Source organism: Mustelus asterias, chromosome 9 (genome assembly GCF_964213995.1).
Source record: "Mustelus asterias chromosome 9, sMusAst1.hap1.1, whole genome shotgun sequence".
Lineage (NCBI taxonomy): Eukaryota > Metazoa > Chordata > Chondrichthyes > Carcharhiniformes > Triakidae > Mustelus > Mustelus asterias.
Window position 1 is genome coordinate 113,663,869 of NC_135809.1, and position 13,837 is coordinate 113,677,705.

General features: G+C 55.9%; 1 protein-coding gene across 7 annotated transcripts in view; it reads left to right on the forward strand.

Moving 5' to 3' along the window:
• far1 (fatty acyl CoA reductase 1) overlaps positions 1–13,837 on the forward strand; it is a 108,868-nt gene that overhangs the window by 1,211 nt on the left and 93,820 nt on the right. The window contains exon 1 of one of the 7 annotated variants that reach the window (XM_078220904.1): positions 12,271–12,354. The exons of the other annotated variants lie outside the window; for them this stretch is intronic. The gene's annotated coding sequence lies outside the window, so the exon portion shown is untranslated. Of the gene's footprint in view, positions 1–12,270; positions 12,355–13,837 lie in introns of those variants that run through there. 7 annotated transcript variants of the gene reach the window in all.

The window sequence follows — 13,837 nt, forward strand, 5'->3', positions numbered from 1 at the left end:
CGCCGCTCCGACCCCCAGACCCCCCGCCGCTCCGACCCCCAGACCCCCCGCCGCTCCGACCCCCAGACCCCCCGCCGCTCCGACCCCCAGACCCCCCGCCGCTCCGACCCCCAGACCCCCCGCCGCTCCGACCCCCAGACCCCCCGCCGCACGGACCCCCAGACCCCCCGCCGCTCCGACCCCCAGACCCCCCGCCGCTCCGACCCCCAGACCCCCCGCCGCTCCGACCCCCAGACCCCCCGCCGCTCCGACCCCCAGACCCCCCGCCGCTCCGACCCCCAGACCCCCCGCCGCTCCGACCCCCAGACCCCCCGCCGCCCCAGACCCCCCGCCGCTCCGCCGCCCCAGACCCCCCGCCGCCCCAGACCCCCCGCCGCTCCGCCGCCCCAGACCCCCCGCCGCTCCGCCGCCCCAGACCCCCCGCTGCTCCGCCGCCCCAGACCCCCCGCCGCTTCGCCGCCCCAGACCCCCCGCCGCTCCGCCGCCCCAGACCCCCCGCCGCTCCGCCGCCCCAGACCCTCCGCCGCCCCCGCCGCTCCGACGCTCCGCCGCCCCCGACCCCCCGCCGCTCCGCCGCCCCCGACCCCCCGCCGCTCCGCCGCCCCAGACCCCCCGCCGCTCCGCCGCCCCAGACCCCCCGCCGCTCCGCCGCCCCAGACCCCCCGCCGCTCCGCCGCCCCAGACCCCCCGCCGCTCCGCCGCCCCATACCCCCCGCCGCTCCGCCGCCCCCGCCGCTCCGCCGCCCCAGACCCCCCGCCGCTCCGCCGCCCCAGACCCCCCGCCGCTCCGCCGCCCCAGACCCCCCGCCGCTCCGCCGCCCCAGACCCCCCGCCGCTCCGCCGCCCCAGACCCCCCGCCGCTCCGCCGCCCCCGGCCGCTCCGCCGCTCCGCCGCCCCAGACCCCCCGCCGCTCCGACCCCCCGCCGCTCCGCCGCCCCAGACCCCCCGCCGCTCCGCCGCCCCAGACCCCCCGCCGCTCCGCCGCCCCAGACCCCCCGCCGCTCCGCCGCCCCAGACCCCCCGCCGCTCCGCCGCCCCAGACCCCCCGCCGCTCCGCCGCCCCAGACCCCCCGCCGCTCCGCCGCCCCAGACCCCCCGCCGCTCCGCCGCCCCAGACCCCCCGCCGCTCCGCCGCCCCAGACCCTCCGCCGCCCCAGACCCCCCGCCGCTCCGCCGCCCCAGACCCCCCGCCGCTCCGCCGCCCCAGACCCCCCGCCGCTCCGCCGCCCCCGACCCCCCGCCGCTCCGCCGCCCCAGACCCCCCGCCGCTCCGCCGCCCCAGACCCTCCGCCGCCCCAGACCCCCCGCCGCTCCGCCGCCCCAGACCCCCCGCCGCTCCGCCGCCCCAGACCCCCCGCCGCTCCGCCGCCCCAGACCCCCCGCCGCCCCAGACCCCCCGCCGCTCCGCCGCCCCAGACCCCCCGCCGCCCCAGACCCCCCGCCGCTCCGCCGCCCCCGACCCCCCGCCGCACCGCCGCCCCCGACCCCCCGACGCTCCGCCGCCCCCGCCGGTCCGCCGCCCCCGACCCCCCGCCGCTCCGACCCCCCGCCGCCCCCGACCCCCAGACCCCCCGCCGCTCCGACCCCCAGACCCCCCGCCGCTCCGACCCCCAGACCCCCCGCCGCTCCGACCCCCAGACCCCCCGCCGCTCCGACCCCCAGACCCCCCGCCGCACGGACCCCCAGACCCCCCGCCGCTCCGACCCCCAGACCCCCCGCCGCTCCGACCCCCAGACCCCCCGCCGCCCCAGACCCCCCGCCGCTCCGCCGCCCCGACCCCCCGCCGCCCCAGACCCCCCGCCGCTCCGCCGCCCCAGACCCCCCGCCGCTCCGCCGCCCCAGACCCCCCGCCGCTCCGCCGCCCCAGACCCCCCGCCGCTCCGCCGCCCCAGACCCCCCGCCGCTCCGCCGCCCCAGACCCCCCGCCGCTCCGCCGCCCCAGACCCCCCGCCGCTCCGCCGCCCCCGCCGCTCCGACGCTCCGCCGCCCCCGACCCCCCGCCGCTCCGCCGCCCCCGACCCCCCGCCGCTCCGCCGCCCCAGACCCCCCGCCGCTCCGCCGCCCCAGACCCCCCGCCGCTCCGCCGCCCCAGACCCCCCGCCGCTCCGCCGCCCCAGACCCCCCGCCGCTCCGCCGCCCCCGCCGCTCCGCCGCCCCAGACCCCCCGCCGCTCCGCCGCCCCAGACCCCCCGCCGCTCCGCCGCCCCAGACCCCCCGCCGCTCCGCCGCCCCAGACCCCCCGCCGCTCCGCCGCCCCAGACCCCCCGCCGCTCCGCCGCCCCAGACCCCCCGCCGCTCCGCCGCCCCAGACCCCCCGCCGCTCCGCCGCCCCCGGCCGCTCCGCCGCCCCCGCCGCACCGCCGCCCCCGCTCCGCCGCCCCAGACCCCCCGCCGCTCCGACCCCCCGCCGCTCCGCCGCCCCAGACCCCCCGCCGCTCCGACCCCCCGCCGCTCCGCCGCCCCAGACCCCCCGCCGCTCCGCCGCCCCAGACCCCCCGCCGCTCCGCCGCCCCAGACCCCCCGCCGCTCCGCCGCCCCAGACCCCCCGCCGCTCCGCCGCCCCAGACCCCCCGCCGCTCCGCCGCCCCAGACCCCCCGCCGCTCCGCCGCCCCAGACCCCCCGCCGCTCCGCCGCCCCAGACCCTCCGCCGCCCCAGACCCTCCGCCGCCCCAGACCCTCCGCCGCCCCAGACCCCCCGCCGCTCCGCCGCCCCCGACCCCCCGCCGCCCCCGACCCCCCGCCGCTCCGCCGCCCCAGACCCCCGCCGCTCCGCCGCCCCAGACCCCCCGCCGCTCCGCCGCCCCAGACCCCCCGCCGCTCCGCCGCCCCAGACCCCCCGCCGCTCCGCCGCCCCAGACCCCCCGCCGCCCCAGACCCCCCGCCGCTCCGCCGCCCCAGACCCCCCGCCGCTCCGCCGCCCCAGACCCCCCGCCGCTCCGACCCCCCGCCGCCCCCGACCCCCCGACGCTCCGCCGCCCCCGACCCCCCGCCGCTCCGACCCCCCGACCCCCCGCCCCCGACCCCCCGTCGCTCCGCCGCCCCCGACCCCCCGCCGCTCCGCCGCCCCCGACCCCCCGCCGCTCCGCCGCCCCAGACCCCCCGCCGCTCCGCCGCCCCCGACCCCCCGCCGCCCCCGACCCCCCGACGCTCCGCCGCCCCCGACCCCCCGCCGCTCCGACCCCCCGACCCTCCGCCGCCCCCGACCCCCCGTCGCTCCGCCGCCCCCGACCCCCCGCCGCTCCGCCGCCCCCGACCCCCCGCCGCTCCGCCGCCCCCGACCCCGACCCCCCGCTGCTCCGCCGCCCCCGACCCCCCGCCGCTCCGCCGCCCCGACCCCCCGCCGCTCCGCCGCCCTGACCCGCCGCCCCCGACCCCCCGCCGCTCCGCCGACCCCCCGCCGCCCCCGACCCCCCGCCGCTCCGCCGCCCCCGACCCCCCGCCGCTCCGCCGCCCCCGACCCCCCGCCGCTCCGCCGCCCCCGACCCCCCGCCGCTCCGCCGCCCCCGACCCCCCGCCGCTCCGCCGCCCCCGACGCTCCGCCGCCCCCGACCCCCCGCCGCTCCGCCGCCCCCGCCGCTCCGCCGCCCCCGACCCCCCGCCGCCCCCGACCCCCCGCCGCTCCGCCGCCCCCGACCCCCCGCCGCTCCGCCGCCCCCGCCGCTCCGCCGCCCCCGACCGCCCCCGACCGCCCCCGACCCCCCGCCGCTCCCCCGCCCCCGACCCCCCGCCGCCCCCCCGCCGCTCCCCCGCCCCCGACCCCCCGCCGCTCCCCCGCCCCCGACCCCCCGCCGCTCCCCCGCCCCCGACCCCCCGCCGCTCCGCCGCCCCAGACCCCCCGCCGCTCCGCCGCTCCGCCGCCCCAGACCCCCCGCCGCCCCCGACCCCCCGCCGCCTCCCCGCCGTCCCCCCTACTTTTGGGATGCTGTTAATCCAGGTTGTTTCCAACACACCCACATGTAATCTCTGACGCAATTTAGGTTTGGAACATTAAAATCTGTACTGTTTCTTGCAGGTGATTTTGTGAGCATTGTTTGAATGATTTGCAAACTCAGCATTTCAGTTGACTGCATGGGTTCTTTTATTCAGTTCATGGGACATGAGTGTCCCTGGCTGGCCAGCTTTTATTGCCCATCCCTAGTTGCCCTTGAGAAGGTGTTGGTGTTCTGCCTTCTTGAAAAGCTGGAGTCCATGTTCTGTGGTTGACCCACAATTCTGTTAGGGAGGGAATTCCAGGATTTTGACCCAGCGACAGTGAAGGAACAGAGATATATTTCCAAGTCAGGACGGTGAGTGGCTTGGACGGGAGCTTGCGGATGGTGGTGTTCCCATGTATCTGCTGCCCTTGTCCTTCTGGGTGGAAGTGATCGTGGGTTTGCAAGGTGTTGTCTAAGGATCTTTGGTGAATTGTTGCAGTGCATCTTGTAGGTGGTACACATTGCTGCTACTGATTGGTGGAGGGAGTGGATGTTTGTAGATGTGGTGCCAATCAAGTGGGCTGCTTTGTCCTGGGTGGTGTCATACTTCTTGAGTGTTGTTTGGGCTGCACCCATCCAGGCAAGTGGGGAGTATTCCATCACACTCCTGACTTGTGCCTTGTAAGATGGTGGACGGACTTTGGGGAGTCAGGATGTGAGTTACTTGCAGCAGTATTCCTAGCCTCTGACCTGCTCTTGTCGCCACTGCGTTTATGTGGCTACAATTATAATCCCAGGGATGTTGACAGTGGAGGATTTAGTGATGGTAACACTATTGAATGTCAAGGGGCAGTGGTTAGAGTGTCTCTTATTGATGATGGTCATTGCCTGGCATTTGTGTGGCGTGAATGTTACTTGCCACTTGTCAGTCCAAGCCTGGATATTGTCCAGATCTTGTTGCATTTGAACGTGGACTTCTTCAGTATGTGAGGAGTTGTGAATAGTGCTGAACATTGTGCAGTCATCAGTGAGCATCCCCACTTCTGACCTTATGACGGAGGGAAGGTCATTGAAGAAGCAGCTGAAGCTTGTTGGGCCTCGGCACTACCCTGAGGGACTCCTGCAGGGATGTTCTGGAGCTGAGATGACTGACCCTCCACAATCATCATCTAATGCGCTAGGTAAGACTTCAACCAGTGGAGAGGTTGCCCCCTGATGTCCATTGATTCCAGTTTTGCTAGGGCTCCTTGATGCCACACATGGTCGAGTGCAGCCATGATGTCAAGGGCTGTCACTCTCACCTCACCTCTGGAATTTAGCTTTTTTTGTCCATAGAATCCCTGCAGTGCAGAAAGAAGCTAGTCGGCCCATCCAGCCTGCACCGACAACCCCACTCAGGCCCTATCCCCATAACCCCACAAATTTACCCTCCTAGTCTCCCTGGCACTAAGGGGCAATTTAGCATGGCCAATCCACCTAACCTGCACACCTTTGGACTGTGGGAGGAAACTGGAGCGACATGTTTGAACCAAAGCTGTAATGAAGTCAGGAACTGAGTGATCCAGGTGAAACCCAAACTGGGCATAACTAAGCAGGTTATTACTGAGCAAGTGTTGCTGAGAGTACTGTTGATGACCCCCTTCCATCACTTTACTGATGATTATGAGTAGAATGATGGGGCAGTAATTGGCCGGGTTGGATTTGTCCTGCCTTTTGTGGACAGGACATAACCAGGGCGATATTCTACATTGTTGGGTAGATGCCAGTGTTGTAACTGTACTGAAAGAGCTTGATGAGGGAAACAGCAAGTTCTGGAGCACAAGCCCTCAGTACTGTTGCTGGAATATTGTCAGGGCCCATTGCTTTCATGGTATCCAGCGCCTGCAACCGTTTCTTGATATCATGTTGAGCGAATCGAATTGGCTGGAGACTGGCATCCAAGATGCTGGGGACCACTGGAGGAGGCCAAGATGGATCATCTATTCGGCACCTCTGGCTGAAGACTGCTGTGAATGCTTTAGCCTTGTCTTTTGCACTTATGTGCTGGGATCCTCCATCATTGAGGATGGAGATATTTGTGGAGCCACTTCCTCCAGTGAGTTGTTCAATTGTCCACCAACGTTCATGACTGGATGTGGAAGGACTGCAGAGCTTGGATCTGATCTGTTCGTTGCGGGTTCGCTTAGCTCTCTTTTTTGTGCTTTGGCATGCAAGTAGTTCTGTTTGGTAACGTCACCAGGTTGATACCTCATTTTTAGGTATGCCTGGTGCTGCCACTGATCTGCCCTCCTGCACTCTCCATTGAACCAGGGTTGATCCCCTGGCTTGGTGGTAATGGTCGAGTGAGGGATATGCTGGGCCATGAGGTTGCAGATTGTGCTGGAGTACAATTCTGCTGCTGTTGATGGCCCACAGCGCTTCATGGATGCCCAGTCTTGAATTGCTAGATCTGTTCGAAGTCTGTTCCGCTTAGTACGGTGATAGTACCACATAACATGATGGAGGTTATTCTCAATATGAAGGCGAAACTTCATTTCCACATTTCATTTTGGTGGTCACTCTTAACAGTACTGTCGTGGACAGATGCATCCACAGCCGGCAGATTGGTAAGGACGATGTTAAGTATGTTTTTCCCTCTTGTTGGTTCCTTCACCATCTGCTGCAGACCCAGTCTAGCAGTTATATCCTTTAGGACCCGACCAGCTCAATCAGTAGTGCTGCTGCCGAGCCACTCTTGATGGTTCACATTGAAATCCCCACCCAGACTACATTTTGCGCCCTTGCAACCCGAAGTGCTTCCTCGAACTGTTGTTCAATGTGGAGGGTTACTGATTCATCGGCCGATGGAAGACGGTATGTGGTAACCAATAGGATGTTGCCGTGCCCATGTTTAACCTAAAGCCTTCATGAGACTTCATGGGGTCCGGAGTCAATGTTGAGGACTCCCAGGGCAACTCCCTCCTTTCCGTACACCACTGTGCTGCCAACTGTGCAGGGCCTGTTCTGCCAGTGGGACAGGACATATCCAGGGATGGTAATGGTGGTGTCTGGGGTGTTATCTGTAAGGTATGGTTCCGGGATAATGGCTGTCAGGCTGTTGCTTCACTAGTCTGTGAGACAACTCTCTCAATTTTGGCACTAGCCCTCAGATGTTAGAAAGGAGGACCTTTCAGGGTTGACAGGGTTGCCTAGGTCGATGCCAAGTGGTCAGTCCGGTTTCCTTTCTTTTTATTGACTCTGTAGCGACTGATAAAACTGAGTGGCTTGCTAGGCCATTTCAGAGGGCAGTTGAGGGTCAACCACATTGCTGTGACTCTGGAGTCATATTAAGGCCAGACCAGGTAAGGACGGCAGATTTTGTTCCATCAAGGACATTAGTAAACCAGGTGAGTTTTTCCGACGATGGTTTCATGGTCATCAATAGACTCTTAATTCCAGATATTTTTTATTGAATTGAAATTCCACCATCTGCTGTGGTGGGATTTGAACCCGGGTCCCTAGAATATTAGCTGAGTTTCTGAATTAATAGACTAGCGACAATACAGCTAGGCCATTGCCTCCCCTTATTGGTATAGTCACATCGTTGTTATGTTACGAGATTAGAAATGTAAACACCTTGGATTAATATTCCAGAGAATGGGAGTTCAAATTGCATACTAGATTGAGAATTTGAATTCATTTTTTTTATTAATGCATGGAACCTGGGGGTCGCTGGCTGTCATGATGTGGAGATGCTGGCGTTGGACTGGGGTAAGCACAGTAAGAAGTCTCACAACACCAGGTTAAAGTCCAACAGGTTTATTTGGTAGCAAATACCATAAGCTTTCGGAGCGCTGCCCCTTCGTCAGATGGAGTGGATATCTGTTCTCCAACAGTTTAACCTGGTGTTGTGAGACTTCTTACGGTCGCTGGCTGGCCAGCATTTATTGCCCATCCCTAGTTGCCCTTGAGAAGGTGGTGGTGAGCTGCCTTCTTGAATCGCTGCAGTCCACATGTGTGGGTTGATCCACAATGCTGTGAGGGAGGGAATTCCAGGATTGTGATCCAGCGACTGCGAAGGAACAACAATATATTTCCAAGTGAGGATGATGAGTGGCTTGGAGGGGAACTTACAGGTGGTGGTGTTCCCATGTCTCTGCTGCCCTTGTCCTTCTAGATGGAAGTGATCGTGGGGTTTGGAAGGTACTGTCGAAGGATCTTTGGTGAATTGTTGCAGTGCATCTTGTAGATAGTACACACTGCTGTTACTTTAAAAAAGACTATTTGGAGACTGACCCTGGAGCTTTTGGAATCTTGTTAAAAACCAAACTGATGTAATTTAGGAAGGAATCTCCAGTCCCACACCAGTGGGACACCAGCCACTGCATTGTAAGGGATACTTGGGATAGCCTTGCCAGCAGTGCCCATATCTCAATTACAGCATTGATTCAAGTTCCCACAATAGTATAAGGAGAAAAATGAGACTTGAGACATAAACAGAGCAAATTGTTATGGTCAGCTATTAATGAAATGGATGCTTGGTGTAGTTTTTAAGATTTCATTTACCACGCACAATAGTTAAAGCAGCTTTCAGGAATGAGTTGAATTTGATATTTTATAAGTATGTTTAAGACACAGAACTCGACAATAGAACTGTGTTTGTGTGCAATCAGAATAGTGAAAATATCTTTTAGATATTTCAGATATGTTCAGATTTTAAATCCAGTTTTCTGTCGCTCTGGATCAAAGCTTAGGCTGTTTGTCCTGTTGTGCTGTCTCAGTGTGATCAGGCCTAACAACAGCATTGCTGTTTTAAAAAAATGGCCAAATGGATTATCTTTCCCCCCTCTTTTGCTGTGGGAGAGTCTTCCATTGGATTTGATATTACCCTGGAGTTCATCTGACTTGAACTGTGAACTTTAATTTTGTGATTACAGCATGGGCTGTCAGATATCGACTGACACCTGTGCCGTCGGTTCAATATTTACCGTTTCGATATATGCACCAGGTTTATCAATCTTATAATGCAAATCACGCAACTAGATATGAGGTCTCATAGGATTGTAGTTAATAAGTAACAAATAATTGTCTCATTTTGAGATCTGAACCATTATTGATCTGTGTGTACAGTCAACTTTGTAAACAGACCTTTTGTCAGTGTGTTGTAGCTCACAGCTTTTTGACACAATCATATAACCCAGGAAGAAGCCATTCAGCCCACAGACTGGGGGAGTTCAGTTAGTCCCACTCTTATGTTCTTTCTCCATAAATGCTGCAATTCTTTTAAAATATTTATTCAGTTCCCTTTTAAGATCTTCATCGCTACTTTGAGCATCCTCATATTCTATCTGCCAATTTATTTTAAATGTTTGGCATGGATGGATTGTTAACTTTTAGAAGTTTAAAGTTTATTTATTAGTGCCGCAAGTAGGCTTACATTAACACTTCAATGAAGTTACTGTGAAAATCCCCTAGTCGCTACACTCCGACACCTGTTCGGATACACTGAGGGAGCCAATGCACCGAACCAGCACGCCTTTCGGACTGGGGAAAGAAACCGGAGCACCTGGAGGAAACACACGGGGAGAAGGTGCAGACTCCGTACAGACAGTGAGCCAAGCTGGGAATCGAACCCGGGTCCCTGGCGCTGTGAGGCAGCAGTGCTAACCACTGTGCCACCCTACCAAGTTTCATCAGTTGCTTTTGTCTTTTTAATAATGAAGGAACTCTATTTCCAGTGGTTCTTTACCAGGAATTTATACCCTCCTGCACCAAATGGGGAACGAGACTCTAGGCCTCTGTTGCTTTGCGCATGTAAATAATCCAAGACAGGTAGATATAAGAATACTGTATGTTGCAGGTGATTTTGTGTTACTGTATGTTAGATGTAAAATACTTATTTTTCTTCCATCTGTAACTATGGAAAGTAGGAGCTAATGCACCACTGGTACAAGGAGGAGCACTGGATAGTGATGCTGATGGTGGAGAATGAAGAGCTTGTGTTTATATAGAGCTTGCTTGTGTGATAGGTAGGGCCAAAGCACTCCACACAATCAATTAGTGACAAAAGCTGTCTGAGCAGCCGCCGAGAGCCAGCAGCAGTAGAATGATTTAATTTGTTTTTGTCTAATGATGTTGGATGGCTAAGAAATATTGACTGGTCTACCAGAAGAACTTGAATGTTCTTTGCAGTGTCACGGGGTTCTTGAACATCCAGCTGAAAAATAGGGTCTCGGCGTACCAGGTTGTTTGGAGGATAGCCTCCCAAGTTATCAGCCAAATCTATGCACTGAAGTTCTTGTTGGGGCCCATGACCTGTGAGATTGCTGCCAGTTGAGCAAACCTGACATGCATAGTAGCTACGTTCCCTGGCTGCTGATGTTTGTCTTCCAGCAAATGAAGTCATGCTACATGTTTATATATGGGGCAGCATTATCAGCAGGGGATAGGAACTCGAATGTACGCAGCTGATTTTGAAGTGACTAGTAGCTGTAAATTGCATGTTTGCTTGTTCTAGGTGTTAGCTTAACTTTGTCTGGACACTCGCAAGAATTTAGAGAACCAAAATCTAATCTTTATCTTGCAGCCATTCAGAAATACCCAATGAACTGAAGTTTTAGCCACTGTTGCAGTTCTGCTTATTTTGCATGAGTTGACGCGATGTAGATGCTGTGCAGGATTTGAGCCACCAATGACTGAATGTGTGTTTGCATACAGCTTTGACAAAATTAACAATTTGACTTAAATGTTGTCATTCAAAGACTCCACTTTCAAAAGTGAACACTTAGCTTGAACAAAAATATTTGGGTCTCCAGTTTGTCTAACTGCAAACATTGTCTTTATCTGAGACAGTCATATGTTCATTTAAATTAACAGCATGATCTCAGGAGTTGACTATTTCTGTTGCTGATTCTTCAGATTCAATGAATACCGTGCCGAGAACAGAATTCTTACAAATTCTGACATTATGTACAGCTGTCTGGCGCCTTTGAGAGCACATATCAGGGTGACACGTTTAAACAATAGAACTATGTTGGAGAAGCGGGGTTGAAAGAACCAGTATTTTAGTAACACCAGACTTTAGCAGATCATGGCTGATCTGTTTGTAACCTCAGCCCCACATTCCTGCCTATCCCCGATTAACCTTTCACTCCCTCTGCTTGTGGAGAATCTTTCTACCTCTTCCTTAAAAATATTCAAAGACTCTGTTTCCACTGCCTTTTGAGAAATAAGACACACAACCCTCGGGGGGGAAAAACAAATCCTCATCTGTCCTAAATGGGCAACCCCTTATTTTTAAACCCCAAGTACAAGATCTTCCCACAAGAGGAAATGTCCTGTCCATGTCGATCCTTTCAAGACCCCTCGGATTATTGTATGTTTCAATCAAGTTGTCTGTCTGTCTCTTTTAAATCTAGCAGATACAAGCCTTGACCGGGCAATCTTTCCTCATAAGACAACCTGCTCAATCCAGGTATTAGCTTAGTAAACTTTCTCTGAACTACTTCCAATGCATTTATGTCATTCCTTGAACAAAGAGAGCAGTAATATACACAGTACTCCAGATGTTGTCTCACCAATGCCCTTTGGCTGATGTTTTGAGTGGGTGGGAGCTAGTGGCATCATCGTGTGCGGACCCTCAAATCAGAAAGCCTTGCATTCTTGATGTTGTCTACTTTTTTCTTCGAGGCTGCTGAATTCCATTCCAGTTTGCCAGCTTTTCCTGCTTCCATTACAGACATGCATCACACCTACTCTCAACCCACCACAGCCTCAGCTGCTTAAATACCCTCTGCATTTATTCAATTCCTTCCATTCCTTACATCGTACTTTTTATTGTTTGATATTAACTCCAGCTCTATTAAGCCATCTCTTGTATTTAAACTGTCTTTATGTCCTGCTCCTTTGTGTGTTTTGATTCCTTTCCCTCTTCCAGATGCTCTGTTCCTTTTTAAATGCTTGTTCATCTGTAATAAAAATAAATCTGGTTTTAAAGAAAGGTTAATCCTGGCATAGTAACTTATTTGTTCTCTCTCGATGCTGACTGACCTCCTGAGTGTTTCATGCTTTTTTTTGTTTTTGAAGTTTGAGAGATTGGTGTAGTTCATTCTTGGGACACAGCTGATGGAATGCAATTCTGTTTTTCAGAATTGTACTTTCTGTATGTTCTGAAGTGATTGCAGACACAACAACTGAATGCTGTAGAATCTCAATTTTTGAACTCTCATAGGCGTTGACGCTTGTTTTAATATTTTGCATTGTGTTTTGTGCTTAAAATAAACACTTGAAGGTCATGGGGGAGCAGTGGTTAAACAGAAACCAGTGATCTTTGCACTCGGCTGTTGAGGTTTTATTGCAGCTATTTCCAGTTAACTTGTTGGAGATCCTTGACTTCCACTGCTGAAATAGTCTGAATCACTCCGGAGGTATGTTTTCATCTTTGCAACTGTCTGCACAAGGTGAGTGGGGATAGGTTTCCTTGGAACTCAAAAGTGGCAACTTTTTCCATCCATAAAGAATCAGTCCTGTCGTCACTTGGAGTGAATGTGCTAGGCCCGGGCTAGATTGTAGGTGGCTCAGCGCTGATGGATAATGACTAATTATTCAGAACTGGGTCGAAAATGCCAAGGCCATTTTCAATTATTGATGACTCTTTCAGTGAAGTTACTTTCATTCCTTTAGTGACCGTGCAGTTCAAATCCAGATGCTAGTCGTGAAGGAAGTGTGCTAATCCATTCTGTCAGCAATGCCCAAAAGTATTTGAAAGGCTGTTAGACCTTCTAAGTGAGGTTTGTTGTTGGCATATTGATAGTCAACTCCACAAGGAAAGAACTTTCATTTCCACTGTACTCTCCAAAGCACCTTCCAGCCAATGAAGTGTATTTATGGTTGGAATGTTGGAACATGGCAGCCAATTTTCACTCTTCAAGTTCTCAAAACAACAATGTGCTGATCATGAGTTCTTAGTAATACTCTTTGAAGGATAAATATTGATCAGGACACCGGGAGAATTCCTCTGCTCTTTGATCTGTGCCATGGAATCTTTTATGTCCATCTGAGACAGTAGGAGGGTGGGGCCTCTGTTTAAAGTCTCATCAGAAAGATGGGCAAGTTAGCTTTACTGATTCTCCAACAATAACATTGAGAGAAAACATGTTACAACTGTATGTATCTCAGAGTCTGTATCTGCAAAGTTTTGAGTGTAGCTTAAAGGATATTTTTCACTGTTCAATTACAGTAGTTCTATTTGGTGCAATTAAGACCTGATTAATACTCAGTGGATTATGTTTGTGTCAACTATTTATAAAATCTATTTTTCAAAAGCAAAATACTGCAGATGCTGGAAATCCGAAATAGAAACAAAAAGATAATGGAAATACACAGTAAGTCAGGCAGTGCCTGGAGGAAAAAAAGTTTATTTATTAGTATCACAAGTAGGCTTACATTAACACTGCAATGAAGTTACTGTGAAAATCCCCTAGTCACTGCACTCTGGCGCCTGTTCGGGAATTAATTAAAGAATTAATGTTCCACGTCTGTGGGCTTTCATTACAGACCTGAAACATTATCTATTTTTCAGTTACATGCTATAGATTCAGATATAAGGAGCATGCTTTCAGAACTACATCAGTTATTGTTACTTTTGTGAAGAAGGACAAAAATTCTTCGTGGCTCATGATTTTCAGTAGCTTTGCTGTCAAATAAATATTAACAATTTTGGAGTATCTTTGCTAATTTTCACTAACTTCATTGCAGTGTTAACGTAAGCCTACTTGTGACACTAATAAATAAACTTGAACTTGAATTCGTTGTCCCAAATTATGTTCATGCCAAATAATAGCCTGAACTGGTATGTTTTCTTCCATTAGTGGATCACCTGTGACATTATTATGTTAAGCTTTTTTTATTTTTTATAAAAGGAACGGAGTGTGACACCATGTT